Source organism: Amblyomma maculatum, chromosome 3 (genome assembly GCF_055883805.1).
Source record: "Amblyomma maculatum isolate TAMU_Amacu chromosome 3, ASM5588380v1, whole genome shotgun sequence".
NCBI lineage: Eukaryota > Metazoa > Arthropoda > Arachnida > Ixodida > Ixodidae > Amblyomma > Amblyomma maculatum.
The window spans coordinates 48,710,898-48,726,945 of NC_139346.1; the positions used below are offsets into that span (position 1 = coordinate 48,710,898).

Here is a 16,048-nt window from a genome sequence, read left to right on the forward strand (position 1 = left end):
TGCTCTCGGAGCACGAAAGGTAGCTGGCGCGGTTTAGCTCTGCAGGTTTAGGGAATGAAGATCCATTACCGTCCCCTCATCTGCGAACACTTTTCTCGGCAGCATGTGATTGTTCCATAGACTTGAATTGCAGTGACAAACATTACTAAATTCCAGTAAGCTAGTTATTCAGTCCTCTTGGTAGAATAAGGTGAGCACTCTTCTTTACGAGAGTTTTCCTAAACAAAAAAATGTACATTAAAACATACCTGCTTGAAAGTAAATAGATTAACCTTAACAGTCAACGATAATAAATACTTACTTCGCTTTTTAATATAATTAAGGTGTTTTAAGAGCTGGCCTGAATGGTTGGGCTAAGTCGCTCTTAAGATTTCTTGCGCTGCTTTGTGGATATATAGAGTGCAGTACAGACATAAGTTTGCATCGTGGGCGTTGATCGCCTACAACCCAACCTTCGATGTGGCCAACCGTGGGCCGTTAAATGGCCGAAGAACTGTTACCAAACGTGTCAGCGTTCAACCAGAATTACGAGGTCGGGTCATGGGCGTTGCCCAATTTCTGCCCAACACAATACGTCAACGCCTATGAACCTCCCAATAGCCGAGCAACCGTGCGCGAATAAGGTTGTCCGAGCTTGGACTTTGGGCTATGGATGACTTCCGCCCAACCTAGTACGTGGACACAAAAATGAGCCAGAATTCTGCCGAGAGTCCTTGACAGGCCAGCCAGGCCTGCTGCCTACGAAGAGCCGATGGTTACACATTTGTCAGCAGTGGTCCAACGCCGTCAGGGATCTTCATTTCTCCTCGCGCATTTAAATATTGGCATGTTGCAAGCGGTTAAAAAGACCAAACAACCGAGCCTAGGCTGATGCATTTGGGGTCCTAGTGGAAGCGGTCTGGTCTTTTTTTTTGCGTGGCAAACTGTATGCATTGATGTGATTAACATGCAGGCTCTTTAAATCGGCGTCGCATCTGAGGCGAAAACAGCTTCAGGGCTGATGATACGCGATTCAATGTCGTCTGGTATAATCACATTTCCTTAGCTTCGGTGGCAGTTCTGTCACTGTGCACTTAATTTCACACATTACAGGTTGTTGGCAACTCGAAAATAAGAAACGTGGACAAGCTGGTCCGCATCTTCTTTGGTTTCCTTTTTGCAGGAGGTGGTGGTCGCCCGAAGGTACCTAACATCCTAAGGATTGTCAATCATCTGTCCGGACTCGTTTTCCATATTTCTTGCACAGGAATGCAGGCAATACATCGTTTTGCCTGAAAGTCCGCCTCGCGATTAGTTCTCTGCCGAGAACGTACCAAAACCACAAATGCTCCCATTGTGTATGGTGAGAGCGCTGAATGAATGGACTCAAGACTCCATCATCGAACAAATAACAGAACAGCCAATGCGAAACTTTCTTGGAACTCCAATGGCACCCATAGGCATTTTGCTTTTTGTCGAAGCGGTCGACGCCTCCAGTCAAAGACCATATTTGGACAAAACACAACATTATTAGTCCAGTTGGCTAGTGTTCGAGTAGCTTCAACTATCTCGCAGGGGTGGTTGGAGGTCGTAGTGACAGTACTGTTTTCTCTCCAATAACATGCTAACACCTCCCCTTTGGCTCTCCAGACGTACTCCCCAGACTTTAGCTGCTGCTCGTGCTTTACTTCAATGGGTATGTTTTTTCTGTTTTCTGTTCTTGCGAACGGTACCAGCGGCCAGGGCATTTTTCTCAGAGTTTGTCCATTAGTCATGTATGAGTGAAACAATTTTCAAAATTAACTGAATAGCCCTTCGAATTCATTGCGGCGCGATGGCTCGCCACGCCCTCCTAGGGTCAGATTAGCCTCTCTTTGAGCGGGAATTTCCTTCATGAATCTGAATGTCGCGCAGATAGCTGGTTGAAAACTTAGGGCGCGACCGCATTTTGCAGCCCGTTATGATCGGTTTCATGGGCGCATACTACTTCAAAGCTTATCGACGTTTGCAGTAAATAGTCGACTATTCGTTAACTTGGGGCCATGAGGGCTTTTACTTAGTACGGACGCACTCATTTAGAACTTTTGCAAGAGGCCTAATTATGGTAAGTCTAGAAAAGGCTTCTTCACACCGGCGCTTGATTTTCTCGTTATCCATATGGTGCAGGGAATTCGTTATGGTAAGCAACCTTTGGAATGTCACGACATTGATGATCTCAGCATCGTTGAAGAATTTCTCCCTGCTTCAGTAAAGGCAAGTATGATGCATGGGATTCACACTCACCAGGCGCAAAATGCCGAAATATGCTTTCAGGTATTGTTTCAAAATGTCATACCATCATTTCTTCGCTCTTTATGACGCAAAACGATTTGTCTTCAGCACAATGGTTTGAAGTAGTTAATCGCGGAAGTACAAGTTGCACGCCTACAAAAGCTTGCAAGAAGCGGCCAACTGTTCAGAATAAACCGGCTCGGGTCACCTCGCGCTTCAAAACAGTTGGTGGAGTCAATGTTGAGAGAGTGGTGGCACCAGTTTCAGCCTTTGCACATTCCTCTTCGTCTTCGACTACAGGTGAGAGCACTCGCCTTCTTCGTGTTTTCTGTCTTTTTCATGTGATGCGACTTGCGCTTTTTTAAGCCAGCAATTATGGATGGTTGATGAAGTTCAGCATCTAGGACAGCCTCATCCCTGGCGCTAGTGTTGAAATTGCATGTTCGTCATTCTTCGCGTAGTTCGCATGGATTTCACTTTAACATAGGTCGTCCGAGATTCCGAACACCAGCTCATTCCCTTCCTGCAGGGAGTGTGACTTCCATGCACGAAACAGAATAAAACGCCCGTGAAGCGATGAACGGCACAAAACGTTTGAAAAAATGTGCTTCACAAAATATATGGCTGAAAATAGTGACGGAAAATTTTGAAGAAACAGCACACGCAGCACAAAAAAACAAATAATTTAGAAATCATGTGTTGGAATTCGTCAGCAAAAAGAAAACTTTTGAAAGTTATTGTTCTTAATGAACTGGCTGGACAGCAAACCGCCTGCAAGTGGAACGGTTCGTTTGAGACACACGTCAGTGCTCCAAGCGCACTACTACCTTCACAGTAGCTACTGACAGAGCTTCTTTGTACATTGACGGGGTTGCAGTAGCATGTGAAATGAAATTATTTAAATGGTTTTCAGCCTGAAAATGAAAGCATGACCTGGAAAGAAGTGGCATTCATGATTCCCACAGTGCACATTAGGTGGCTAACTCAAATGTTCTCATTGTCCTTGCTCCGCAGACCACACAAATCTGTGCGTGTCTTGGCACCGGAACGGTGGCACAGCCACAAAGCCAGCCAAAAGATTGAGGACACATAGGGAGTAAGAGTTTACCGCAGGGGTTCTTAGGTTTTATAACTTGAAGAGATCCCAACAGCCATCAATCTATCAATGTATCCTAACCCCATCTTAACATTCAATCGTTACAAGCATCACAGACAGGTGATGTTGTGTGTTTATAGAGCATCCATGCTTCGTTTTGTTCAGTTCAGATTTGTAAGCCTGTTTATTTCTTACTTCATATTCTACTTTCCATTAATTCTTCCTGTTCCTCTCGCACATACCTCTAAGTTTAAGAAAAGAACGCAGCAAAATTGTAGTCATAAGTTGAATATTTCTTCTGAATCATGCACTCAAAGCCCCTTTTGGCTCGACCGGACGAGCTGCCCTACACACTGTGTGCTAATTAGGTACATACTGTCACGGACAACAGGGCTAGACGGGACAGACGACGGGACGAAGCTGTACCAGCAGGCAAAGTTCGGCGCACAGCACGCGAGTCAACTTCAGTGTCCTCTTCTTTCAGGCGCAGCAAGGACATGGGGCACCAGGTGGCATTACTCCCCCTCTTAAAAAAAAGAAATAAGGGACGGAGCGCGAGGTAAGGTTTCCTACGCGACAACGAAGCAAGCGCATAGCTCACTACCACGTGAAATAGGGCTTCATGCGGACGACATGCACGACCTCGGAGCGTGGTTGCCGACGCGAGGGCTGCAGAGTACCCACTGAAAGAACTTTGTATGTTACTTCCGTGACTCGGCGCAGAACTTCGTAAGTTCCGAAGTAACGGGAAATCAGTTTATCACACAAGCGAGGCCGGCGCACTGGGGTCCACACCCAAACTTTCTCTCCGGGATGGTAGGCGACGTGTCGATGACGGAGGTTGTAGCGGCGTGGATCCGTGCCCTGCTGTTGCTGAATGTGAATGCGGGCAAGTTGATGTGCTTCCTCAGTGCGCTGAGCAAACTGTTCGGCGTCTGGCATGAGTGGATGATCATCTGTGCAGCTCGGAAGCATAGCATCCAACATCGTCTGAACGTCACGTCCGTAGACTAGGCGAAATGGTGTAAAACGCGTCGTCTCTTGGGTGGCCGTGTTGTAGGCATATGGGATGTAGGGGAGAATTTCATCCCAGTTTTTGTGCGGCGAGTCTATGTACATTGCGATCATGTCGGCGATGGTTTTGTTGAGTCTCTCCGTGAGGCCATTCGTCTGCGGGTGATATGCAGTAGTTTTTCGGTGGCTGGTATTACTAAGGTCGAGCACGTCGTGCATGAGCTGTGCCGTAAAAGCGGTGCCTCGATCGGTTACGACTAGGGACGATGCGCCATGACGCAACACGATTTGCTGCATAAAGAATTGAGCGATCTCAATTGATGTGCCCCGCTGCACTGCCTTGGTTTCCGCATAACGTGTGAGATAGTCGGTCGCGACTATAATCCATTTGTTACCCATCGATTACAGCGGAAATGGGCCCAGTAGGTCGATGCCGACTTGGTCAAACGGCGTTCGAGGTGGAATAATAGGTTGGAGCAAATCCGCGGGTTTTAGAGGAGGTACCTTTCGACGTTGACACTCGCGGCAGCCTCTGACGTAGCGATGGACGGCGTCAGAAAGTTTAGGCCAATAATAGGCTTTACGAACTCGAGCGAGTGTGCGTGCAAAGCCCAGGTGGCCGGAGGTGGGCTCATCGCGGCAAGCAAAAAGGATATCGTCGCAAAGGTCGGCTGGCACGACAAGGAGGTGCGCTCGATCAACAGTGCTGGAGTTTTTCTTGAATAAAACGCCATTCCGAAGACAGAATGCAGACAGGTGCCTTACAAACTGGTGGGGGACGTCAGCAGCGCGACCCTCCAGATGGTCAATGACAGGTCGAAGGTCTGGGTCAGCTCGCTGTCGGGTCATTATGTCTGAGGCATTGAGTAGTCCAAGAAAACCTCTGTCATCCGTGACGTTATCGACAAATCCGACGGGTGCCCGCGAGAGCGCGTCAGCATTTTCGTGCTTCTGACCAGATTTGTACACAATGGGCAATCAAATTCTTGAAGGCGAAGGCTCCATCGTGCTAGGCGCCATGATGGATCACGGAGATTGGCCAGCCAGCACAAAAAGTCAGTAACGACTTTAAACGCGCGTCCATAGAGGTAAGGCCTAAATTTCATAGTTGCCCACACAACTGCGAGGCATTCCTTTTCCGTAGTGGAATAATTTGTTTCAGCCCGGGAGAGCGTGCGGCTGGCATACGCAATGACCCTCTCCACGCCAGCTTGGTGTTGAACGAGTACAGCGCCAAGGCCGATGTTGCTGGCGTCGGTGTGGATTTCTGTGGCAGCGTCTTCATGAAAGTGCGCAAGAACAGGGGTAGTTTGCTGTCGTCTGCGCAGCTCCGCAAAAGCTTCCTGTTGCTCGGCGGCCCACACGAACTGTGTATCATCCCGCGTGAGGCGGGTGAGGGATGCAGGTATCTTGGAAAAGTCAGCAATGAAGCGGCGGTAGTACGCGCACAAAACCAGGAAACGTTTTAAACTCCTCTTCGTGGTAGGAACGGGAAATTTTGCGACAGCGGCAGTTTTGTCGGGACCTGGCCTAACGCCTGCAGCACTCACAAGATGACCAAGAAACTTCAACTCTTTGTAGCCAAAGTGGCACTTCTCGGGCTTGAGCGTCAAGTCAGCTGACTGGAGGGCATCTAATACTGTTCGAAGGCGTTCGAGATGTTCTCCAAAGATTTCAGAGAACACGACAACGTCGTCGAGATAAACTAAACAGATTTGCCATGTGAGGCCGGTGAGAACGGCGTCCAACATGCGCTGAAAAGTAGCCGGCGCTGAACATAGGCCGAATGGCAGCACTTTAAACTCATACAGTCCATCTTTTGTAACAAAAGCTGTTTTTCCGCGGTCCCGCTCATCGACCTCAATCTGCCAGTACCCGCTCTTCAAGTCAATGGAGAAGTACTGGGCGCGACGAAGCTTGTCGAGCGATTAGTCGATACGGGGCATCGGGTAGACGTCTTTTTTTGTGATGTCGTTCAACTTTCGATAATCAACACAGAAGCGAAGGGTGCCATGCTTTTTTTTCACAAGCACGACAGGGGACGACCACGGACTGTTGGAGGGTTGGATGACACCATCACGAAGCATTTCCTGAACCTGTGTGTGAATCGCTTCACGTTTCGTCGTTGAGATGCGGTACGGCTGCTGGCGTATAGGGCGGGCATCGTCGGGAGTAATTATACAGTGCTTCACAAGAGGCTTCTGCCGAATTTTCGATGATGTCGCGAAACAAGCACTGTATTTTAGAAGGAGAGAACGTAGGTCGTGCTGCTGTATTTCCGAGATATCTGTACTAATATCCAGACGATCAAGGGATGGGTGCACATTTTCAACTTCTCCGAACGTAAAACATTCAGAAACGTCCGCTAAGGCGTCGGCGAATGCGATTGCGGTAGCGCGGAAAAGATGGCGGAATTCGTGCGTGAAGTTAGTCACCAGGAGCTCAGATCGGCCGTTACGGAGATGGATGAGACTCCGCGCCGAGGTGATGCCGTGGGTGAGCAAAAGGAACTGGTTGCCCTCAGCGACCGCCGTTCCGTCACGCAGTTCATCGCAGTTAACGGTCACAAAAACACTGGAACGTGGCGGAATGGAAACGCTCTCGGCGGAAATTCGAAGAGGGGCGTGGCTTTGGCGGTCTGCAGTGTCAGTATCATCCGCTTTCTCGGTCGACAAGGTCACGGTACGCTTCCGGAGATCGATAATGGCCCCATACTCCCGAAGAAAATCGACACCAAGGATACAGTCGCGGGAGAAGTCGGGTATTACAAGGCAGCTTACAACAAACGTGGAGTTGCGAATTTGGACTCTCGCCGTGCACTGACCGCTCGGAGTTACGACATGCCCGCCAGCGGTTCGAATCTGCGTGCCAGACCATGGCGTCATCACTTTTTTTTAGAAGCGCCGCTAGCTTAACGCTTAAAATCGAAAAATCAGCACCAGTGGTTACCAATGCGCTAACCTTATAGCCGTCGAGGACCACGGGTATATCCAGCGAGAGTCTATCTTCAAGTGTACGAACTGTCGTCGGGGCCGTCAAGTCGCGGTCGCTCACAGGTGGCGTTGTCGGGGGGTCTTCGTCGCGTCGATTTGAAGCGGTCTCGCCTCCTGAGGTCGCTGTCTTTAGTTTTCCCGGCTCGGACTAGACGGCCGTCGCTGCGCCATCCAGGAGGAGCTGGGCTGCGAGGATAGTCGGCGTGGAGACGGAGATCGTGACTGTCGTCTAGAATTTGGCGCCATGCGCTGCTGGGCTACGTATTCCTCAATATCTCGGGGTCGTTGGCCTAAAGGAGGGCTACGCATGTCGATGAGGAAACCCTTCAGTCCCAGTTGCCGATATAGGCACTGTCGATACAGGTGGCCAGGTTCTCCGCAGTGGAAGCACAGGCACTGCCGATTAACGGCACGCCACAGGTCTGCCTTTCGGTGGGGTGGTCGGCGATTGTCGATGTACGGCTCGGGGTGGGCTGAATACAGCGAGCATTGGTCGGGTGGCGGTAATTGTGTGTAATCCGTTGGGGGACCTCACAAGATGTCCGCATAGGTTGGCCGACAGGACTCGGTGGAAAAGGATGGCGGGTTAGCAGATGCTACCGAAGGCCGATATGCTTGTTGGAGCTCTTCTCGGACAATACTAGCGATAGAGCCCACCGTCGGCTGGGGAGCACCGAAGAGCGTCTGGAGCTCTTCACGCAAAATGGAGCGGATGATGTCGCGAAGAAGATCCGGACAAGCCCCGAAGGCCGAATGCGGCTCCGTGAGCGAAGCGGCGAGTACCGGCCTGTCGTAGGTCGTAGACCGCTGCTGGAGCATCCTTTCCATCGTGACTGCCTCCGAAAGAAACTCGGCAACTGTGCTCGGCGGATTGCGCACGAGCCCAGCGAACAGTTGTTCCTTAACGACGTGCATGAGATGGCGTACCTTTTTCATTTCGGGCACGGCCGGGTCAGATCGTCGGAACAGCCTAGTCATGTCCTCCACATACATGGTTATGGTCTCGTTCGGCATCTGTATGCGAGAGCGTAAAGCCCTTTACGCTCGTTCTCGGCGATCCGGGCTGGTGTAGGTGTCCAGGATGCAGCGGCAGAACTCGCGACACGATGTTAGGGCGCCTTCGCAATTCTCGTACCAAGTACGAGCGCCATCTTCCAGGCTAAAAAAGACGTTCCTGAGCTTTGTGGCGTCGTCCCACTGATTAAATGCGGCGACGCGTTCAAACTGGGTGAGCCAGTCTTCGACTTCTTTCGTTTGACAGCCGTGGAAAGCCTTAAGCAGTCGTGGGTTCTGGAAAGTGTCATACGTTGTAGTTTGCATGACGGGTCGAGGGGCGGCTGCCGTGGTGAATTCCAACGGCCCGTGCTCAGGTGGTAGGCCTAGGTGCCTCCGGCTAGCGCGGTGAACAGGCGTGTAAATTGGCACAGGAACTGAATCATGGGTATGCGGATGAGTGCGGGACATATACTGGGATCGATACCCTGCGCCGACACCAAAATATGTCACGGACAACAGGGCTAGACGTGACAGACGACGGGACAAAGCTGTACCAGCAGGCAACGTTCGGCGCACAGCACGCGAGTCAACTTCAGTGTCCTCTTCTTTCAGGCGCAGAAAGAACATGGGGACACCAGGTGGCATTACCAATAATGCTACTTCGTTGGCATTGTGGTGTATGTTTATCTTCGCTTTGGTAGATACGGTAACTCTAATGCTATGAAATCACCAGGAAAACCATATAAATATATCGGCTTTCTTTTCTCAGCTTCACTTGGCGCAGCAGCCGACGGCTTCAGTCACCATGTGCGCAAGTGCGAGTATGTAAATGCGCGTTGCCTTGTTCAAATTTCCCCTCTATACCTTCTCCTCAGTGTTCTAGATATAAGAATAACGACTGAGTACCTTTACTCGCTGCCAATTTCGCCAAAGGGAAAAAACATTAGCCGGTTGTGAGTACAGCATTCTGGAGGCCTGTGCTGCGGACGGCGCCCATGCTGAGAACGCAAATCTAGGAAATAATCTACAACAACGCCTCATCTGCATGACCCGTTTTAAGGCTCACATACTGTGCCTTTGTTGCATGCGTTGCAAGGTGTAGGGCGTTGGAAGAAGCACGAACGGGACTTGAAAGTATTGTGTAGAGACTCGTCTAACATACAATTACTGACCGTGGAATCAAATTTACAAACCAATGATTGCGATGCTGATTTAGACACACCAAAACAAACTCTCTCACAAAAGCGCAGTTAGGGCAGAACAATTAAACATTTTACACGTCTGAGGGAGTTGCGTGGGGAAATGGTTCAGTCACTCGTGTAGACCATCAAAGCTTTGTTGTTGTAATCTACATCAGTGTGGATAGTTTCTCCTGGTTTAATTTTTATAACCCTACTGAAAAAGCTAGCGCCGCTTGATTCAAGCACACCAGCGCCATACCTGATTATGGGCCCAGGATGACGCTGAAGACGGCGTAGTGAGACGCGGCATGCTGGCACGCACCACACTGGTTGCACTGGTCGCCCGCGAAAAAAGGCCTCGGATAAGAAGTAAAACCTAAAAAGTCTCCAATGACGCTCCTTCCTTATTATATGAACATCATATCTTAGCAGTCCACCGGCTCTTTCAGTATCACCTTGTAATCGCGTTCTTTAAGCCATTGAATGGCAGCCTGCATTTCCAATTTGTTAATCTGATACTACTTTGAAACTATAACTCTGAAAGATTTCCAGTGAATACCATTTTTCTACTCCCGAACGTTCGTACTAATTATGAAAAAATGACACCTTTTGCAGCCATTTCATTCTGGAACTCATTGCCTTCAACACCGAAAACTTATGTGTTCTTTCACACATTTAAAAATTACTTGAAGGGGTATTTGTTGAATTGCTGATGTTTTATATTATAGACTAATACTTGTGTTATGCCTTTTTTGTGTAAAAATACTGATTTGCCATGTTTTGTATATTATAACCATTCGCTAACTATGCTGTTCTTATTTATTCTGTTGTAGTCATCTATCGAGGCCCCGGTGCAGTCTTTTGACTATTGGACCCTCGTCTGTATTTTTATGCACTTTGTATATATGTTCAAGCTAATAACCTTTCACTTTAACGTTAAAAAAATTGATTGAAATAGCTAAAACAGTATAGACATATGAATTTCAATAGAAAAAAAGCGGTCGCGTTGGCGGGATTCAAACTTAGTTCCTCTTGCTCCATAGCGTTAAGCGCAAAGCCCTCGCCCACGCCGAGAAAATTTATTCTTTATTTTCTTTTAACAACAAAAATTACATTGAGGCAAAGCGAAAGTATTATACCACGAAGAGCTCCAGCAAAAAGCAAGGCTTCTCAAAGTTCCGAAGCCGCCAGTTAGGTTAGCCAGCTCGATCAAAACTGGCATCCATTCAGGTTTCTCATTTTGGGCATTATATATGGCGTTCAGGTAGTCTATAATTTCAATGAAATACTACGTCGCGGAGCGAGCATCACAGTCCGCGTGTCTCAGAGTCATTCTCGTTTTCCATACACTGTGGAGCCAAAGCAACACGAATAAGTCGTATGGCACATCCCCTTGATTATGAAGACGCAGGAACCTTATACTATATGGCGTAATTGGCAGGCCCTTTTTTAAAGGCCTCTGCAGGATATCCCACAGAAAGACTGCATCCCAGAAGTCTAGGAAAATGTAATCTATGGTTTCCAGTGTATGGGAAATTAAGCAGTCCACCAACCAGGGGACTCAGAAATCTTTTTCCCTCAACACCGGTTTTACAGGTAATGTACGACTGTGTAAGACAAAGGAAAAACACTGTTTCCTGAAGACCGTACTGGAATATTTTTAATTCTTTTTAAGAAATCCTTACCTTTCCCTCCACATCAAGCATATCCTTATACAGGTGCTTTTGGGTTACAACACATAGGTATTCCATTGGTTTGGCCCATTTATTTTTACAAATCGGCCCCACCGAGAATTTGGAACCTTGGAAATATTTTTGTCGCATTTAATTGTTGAGACTTCATGTTTCGAGGTGTCCAGACTATTGCTACCACTCTGATTATTACAACAACTTCAACATTGGAGTTTTCTGCCTGCTCTCGCGACTTGCATCTGATGTTCTGGATCCCTAAGCGCACTACATAGTGCACTGGGATGAGTTTAACATGTGGATTTTCACACCGCTGGCAAAGTTAAGAGTGCTGGTTCTCAGGTCATGCTCTGCTACCGCGGACGTAATTTTTGCTGAACACGGAGCTGTAGCGCAAACCTTCAAGGAAAAAAATTGCGACGAAGTTTCAAAACCAGCAAGCGCAGTAGCGAGGACACTATTTTTCTGGTAACTAAATGTTGTTTGTATGTAAACATTTTGGGAAACGTTGCCATGGCCGATGGATTGGTTGGCTTATATGCAGAACAAGAATCTTGGGAAACAAGTTAAATATCATAAACTACAAGCGCTGTAGGTTTTTATTTTCTTTTATGGGCCCATCGCTCGGTAAACTACTTTCTTCCTCGTTTTATTTTTTTTCTTCTGTTTACAATGGACCACAGTGCCAGGTACGCTCGCTGATGCGTAGGCCATTTCTTAAGTCTTCAGGGAACATTTTGCGAGTAACCATCGTGTTAGAGTGCCCTCAAGAACAGCTGTCAAGTTTTTTATGCATGGTAGCCCACATTATTCAATTCCAGATTTAGTTCTATGTAAATCGCCAGTGTGTTATGAGATTATCAGACCGCGCAAGATCATGTTTTTTTGAAACGCTCAAAGCAACCTAACGAAACGTGAACGCACTCAATAGGTGTCACCCGTTAATAATTATAAGGATTATTAACGATGCACCCTTAACGGTGCGCACACTCCCAGACACCCTTTGAGAGTGAGTAGGGGTAGTTGTTCCAGTCGCAAAGGAGATGCCCTTACCCTGCGCGGCAAACTCAGCCGGAATTCAACTACCTTGTAGAGACAGAAGGGGGTGGCCGTTTGGTGCCCAGCTGTCGCCGGTTCAAGCCAGAGTAAGGGTCCGAGTCAGAAGTAAAAGACAAAACACACTTTACACACAGCAAGAGACAATACAGAGGAATACACAAACGCAAAAAATGCCGAGACGAGAGGTTCACAGAAACCAAACGCTAAGCATGCAATTACAGAGGTATTACAGAGGCTTTACAACACAGATCAAACACGAGAGAGACACATAGGCAAACATCAAATTGTTCACCGGGCACTGTTGCAGTCCGACGCCTCGCGAGTCATGATGTGGCCGCATTAAAATGTGAGCGCCGCTCCATCGCAGGTCCGTCGGCTTGGCAGCAGCGGGTGATTCCCGGGAGTCCAGCCGAAGCACAGGCGAACACGTCGCAAACACTGAATGACTGACTAAACAAGCGGCGCGGCCTCAATAAATAGGGCGCGCCGCGTCTGTCTGTTAATACGCGCCAAAGCTAACGCGCACGCACACTCAGCTTCGCTGGTTAGAGCGCTCCCTTTTCCTCTCGTCGAGCCACACGTCTTCATTGGCTAGGTCTCGTAGAACTTTCTGGAGACCTCTGGCATCTTCCAGACTGATGAGTCACCGTTATCGCCGGGTGATGAAAAAAAGGGCGACGGCGACGCGTACAATGCTACGCGCTCTAGCGCGGGGAAGGAGGCTTTTCTCCAACCTTCCTTGCGACACCGCACGGGCCTCGCGCCGTGCCGGCTTAATAAGAACTATGCGCCGATTTTGTGACACTGCCCCTCCCTTAAAGAATATTGTCCTACAATATTCTCAATACACACGAACATTGCGCGCTCATGCATGCGCTCACAAACCTCACGGGCAAATGTCCACATCACGCACATCCATTGATGTGCAACATAAGAGGCAAGAGCTCAACTGAGTTTCCACCACATAACACAGTAACATGCCACCATAAACACGACACTTTTAACTACAGATACATTCAACATAGGCCACTACTCGGCATCACTGCGACGCACTCCTACAACAAGAGTCGCACATATTCAACCATGAAAGGTCTCATGTAGAGATCACTGTACCTTGATTCGCCCTACCCGCGTCGTAAGGCAGCGTGCAATATTGCCGCGAAACCTTCAAAACAGTATTTGTTGTTTTTTAACAGCCGCCGGCATACAGGCTTATCACTCTGATTCTAGACCGCTTATCGGTTCCGTAATCTTTGTTTGTTACTTCTCGATGTCGCGAGTCACACCTTTATCAGTTTTGTTGTAGCGCAAGATGCACCGAGGTCTGTCTCGAAGGTTCCGGCCACCCGGGTGTCTTTCCACAATGTTCCAGCCCGTGCTGGTAGCTGTTTGCGACGTTATCTAGATTGTTCTATGAAGCCTTGAAATTGAGCGTTGCCGAGTGTGACGAGCATTCTTTTCTCCGACGACCGACGAGCACGTTTGTTGCTATCGCCGCCGCCGAGTTGCTTAGTTCTTTTGCGGGCGCAAGTCAGCCCAATAAAGAGCTTCTTCAGTGCAATGATCGACCCCTTCATTTGTGTCGTCGACCTTGTCACCCCTACGTGATGTCTGGTGGAGGTGCTGCCTTTGATCCTTCAAGCGAAGACCCAAGCCGTGTTCCTGTCGCCCTGGAAGACCAGGAAGTCAAGGTTTTCACGGTTCCTCATACGTGGGTTCGAGTTCAAACCTAGATAATTTTTCCGGGCGTTTTTCCAACTAGCTATCAGTGCGTGACACGCATCTGTCTGTCAGGGATTGTCTTCGCTCTAGGCTATAGCAACTGCGGTGCTTCCATGTTCCTAGATCAAGCTACTGCAAATTCCTTAAGGCATGACTGCTAGTCACCTTGCAAATCACACAGCCAATGTGTGCCGATAAAATCGCCATCAACCAGTAACGTTGATGGATACACGGGAACCTGCGCCGAAGCGCACAGACCCACAAAACGAATCACTGTAGTAGTGCTCTTTCCTAGGCACCGGTATTCCTTCCGCTGAAGATTAAACATTCCAAGTAATGCCCCCATAAGCAGGAAAAACACTTCGGCTACCTGCACCAATGGCAGCCTAGGCATTCCTGACTTTATTTCCTGTGTCGTCTTTTTTTTCGGTTTCCTCCTGAGATGCGTCGTTTTCTTTCATCTTTTCTCGGGGCTTTTCGTCCGGCTTCTCGTGGCGTTGCTTTCCTAGCCTTCCTTTTTTCTTTATAGGTTCACTGCAGCGCACAGACGCGGAACTTGGATCAGGATCCCCGGGAAAGGTTGCGCCCTTGATATTGCACAATGCCAAATCGTAGATAAGGCGTTCCATGCAAGGGCTGTCAGTTTTCCACAATAATATTGCGTCTGCACTTCAAATTTGGCCTCAGGTAGCAACTGAATTGAACCGTCAGTTAGCCTCACAGGGTAGTTCTTACCAGTCAGATTATTCTCATGAGTCAAACTTCGTTTAACGATTACTGCACTGCTACTTGTATCTCGTAGCACAGTAACTGATTTTCCTTCTATCCTTCTTCTCGAACCCAGCATCCGATTCACCGTGGATCCAGGTTGCGCGTGTACTACGGTATTCACCACCCGGATTTTCTTGTCCTTCCGAATAACAAGCTTCTCTGCATCCTTCTCATCTAGGCCGTGCACCACGCGGACTTTCTTCCCGTTCTTCAGCTCTACAAAGCCATCGGCATCATGTTCCTCCAGGCGACATTCCGACTCTGACAGAGCCCTCGCACATGCCGCCTGCGGAGCTGCTTTGTCCGCGTCGGGACACGACATTGCTTTGTGGCCCTTCTGTCCGCATCTCCAACACGCGGTTGGATTGTTGGATGGATGTTTGCGGCTTTTAGGTGCATAGTGGCCTAGTTGTCCGCAGCGGTAGCACCTCGGGGGTAATTTTACGCTAGGTTGTATCTGCCGGAATTCGGGCTTTTGAGGGGTTTCAGAATTTACATTCTTGCTCACATTTTTGCCTCCCTTATCTTCCAATTATTAATCTGCAAGATCCATCCTTTCGTACAAAGCATTAGCTTTTCTTTCTTTTAAATGCAGTGACAGACCAGGGTGACAGCTGCCCAGGAACTGTTCCTTAATTAGGAGTTCGCGAAGTGCGCCACACCCTAGTTTAATTTCAGAGTTAAGCCCATCGGTAAAAATAATGACTCAATCGCGCAACATACTGTGTTGCATTTTCACCGTCCATAGGTTTTCCAGTCCTGAACTTCTCACGAAACCATCCGTCGTAAATCTAAACTTTTTAAGTAATGCAGCTTTCACCTTGTTATAGCTGCCTGTATCCACAGGAGGAAGTCTTCCAAATACGCTTAATGCTTCGCCACTAAGGCAAGTGCTCAAGAGGGTAGCACAATCACTGTCTGTCCAATTTGCATTTATGGCGATCCTTTCGAAGCGCAATAAGAACGCGTCGATATCTTCTCTTCTCTCGTCGTATTTCGGGATCAATTGCGTCTACCCGCAAGCTGCTATGCCCTTCACTGGGGCTATGCACTTCAGCTAAACCGTTGTTGTTCCCTGAACTTTGGAGCTGAAGTTTCATAGTAACTCTTTTTCCCGCTGAAATTCCGCTTTCTCTCGCTCTCTCTCTTTCCTCTTTTTCTCTCTGGCTAACCCATTTGCTCAGTTCGGCGCCGGACCACCCCCGCTAGGTGCCAGCCTCAATCAGCTATTTCAGATTCATATCTGAAGCTCGAAACGTTTGGGTGTAGCCTAAAGTC

At 48.4% G+C, this 16,048-nt stretch overlaps 1 protein-coding gene across 2 annotated transcripts in view; it reads left to right on the plus strand.

Annotated features, from left to right (window-relative positions):
• The first annotated feature begins 2,457 nt into the window (after positions 1-2,457).
• Positions 2,458-16,048, plus strand: part of LOC146194714 (uncharacterized) — a 361,541-nt gene continuing 347,950 nt past the window's right edge. For both annotated transcript variants that reach the window (XM_084597512.1, XM_084597513.1), the window contains exon 1: positions 2,458-2,550. The gene's annotated coding sequence lies outside the window, so the exon portion shown is untranslated. The remainder of the gene's footprint in view (positions 2,551-16,048) is intronic.